Source organism: Rhagoletis pomonella, unplaced genomic scaffold, assembly GCF_013731165.1.
Source record: "Rhagoletis pomonella isolate Grant_MI unplaced genomic scaffold, Rhpom_1.0 Rhpom_scaffold_00001, whole genome shotgun sequence".
Classification (NCBI taxonomy): Eukaryota; Metazoa; Arthropoda; class Insecta; order Diptera; family Tephritidae; genus Rhagoletis; species Rhagoletis pomonella.
In genome coordinates this window covers 56,997,300-56,998,998 of record NW_023458555.1, presented here as the reverse complement: position 1 = coordinate 56,998,998, position 1,699 = coordinate 56,997,300, and the positions used below count along the sequence as shown (strand labels likewise).

General features: G+C 31.3%; 1 protein-coding gene across 1 annotated transcript in view; it reads left to right on the top strand.

The window, feature by feature from the left end:
- LOC118746507 overlaps positions 1–1,699 on the top strand; it is a gene marked incomplete in the record, with an annotated part of 49,150 nt that overhangs the window by 13,940 nt on the left and 33,511 nt on the right.

The window sequence follows — 1,699 nt, the reverse complement described above, 5'->3', positions numbered from 1 at the left end:
TTTAGTTACATCTCCAGATAGTTGGACTTTGCACAAGCAATATTTGATGATCGATATATCCACATACATACCTGTAAGTGCAAAGTGACCTTCCTAATTAGCATCAGCTGTTTTTTATTTGTTTTGCTCGTTTGTTTTTCGGGTGGGTTCTAATTCCAATGTAAGTTTTCGCGACAAAGTTTATAGATTATAAAAATGTGTGTTTATAGTGTTTTGATTACCCTTAGGAAATGCCAAAAAGAACGTATAAATTCCTTTCCGCTTACACAGAAGAGTGCGTCATTTGTTTATATTTTTTGAAGTTATAGTACCTTAAAAGAGAGCCTCACTGAGTTGTCAACCACACCTTGTTTAATACACCTAATGTGGATCAATGTTTTTTTCTTATTTCATCTCAATAGACTAAGGAAAGAAATTTGCTCAATATAAGTACATATGTGAGTTAAATGACGTGCACAGAGTTTTAAAATTATATTAAGGAAAAGTCAGAAGTTTTGAAAAAAGTTCACAACAACGAAAAATATGGCTGATTTTTTAATGTTATCTTGTACTTAATTTTTTTTCATTAAACCTGGTGTACTTATATGTAAGTACCGTACAAAATTATTGGCTCAGAGAATTTTTCATCAGATTCTTTAGAAAAATGTTGAAAATGTAGCAGTTTCTTTCATACAAAAAGAATTGTCGAACATAGTTTGTATGGAAGAAGCTGTCAGCAAAAAATTATCAAAAATGAACTAAAATTGTTGGGCCACAAAACTTCTTTTCAAAATTTGTATAAAAAGTCTGATTAGAAAGTGGCAAATTTGTATGCAAGTTTATTGAATTTTCCCGAGTTTTGCACAAAGTCTAGAAATTCTGTTTTTGTTTTTTTTTGATGTAGTATAAACGGTATATGTATTTATATAAAATTAAAGCAAACAAATTTTGAATGCATTGTGCCAATAATTTTGGGCGGCACTATGGCTGCGTTTCTTTATACATTCCGGATAATCCCATTTCACAGCCGGAATAAACAGAATGCGTGTGAAATATACGTCAACATATCATCAGGAACGTTCTAAAGAATAAATAAACAAAAAAGTTTATTCCAAACGTTCAGAATGAATAAAGAAATGGCGCCTATATGTTTATTTTGAACTTTAGTACGTTGAAACGATCTCATCTTTTTATGGTTTTGTTTTTGACTTGCCAAAATAAAATTTTGCTACATACTTTCGTACGTAAGTAATTTTTGTCTAAAGGAAAGGAAAGGGATAGGCGGTTGTGGTGTTAGATTTTCCAAAGTGTCCCGGTTTGCCAACGGAGATACTAAAATTTCGATTTTCTTCTGCTTAGAAAAGTTACATTAAAATACTAGTGGTATTCATCTAAACCGATAACTTTATCAAGCAGATAATCTTATAAGTTTATGCACTCTGTTACATGAACGACCCACACTCTCTTTTCGTTTACACATGCGACAATAGTCGTGTTTTCTTTGGTTGTAAAGCGCAGTGTCACTAACTTTATACTACTAGCACGGGGATAAAGAAATTATAGAAACTACCTCACTAAATTGAAAAAAATTATATTTACGAGATATCTATTTAAATAAATGTACATATAACATAAAGGCTATTTATTTGAAGCAAGTTATAAGAAACAATGGCAGAATGTCTGTTTGTGTATGAATTCATTTGTCACGGCTACCAAACTT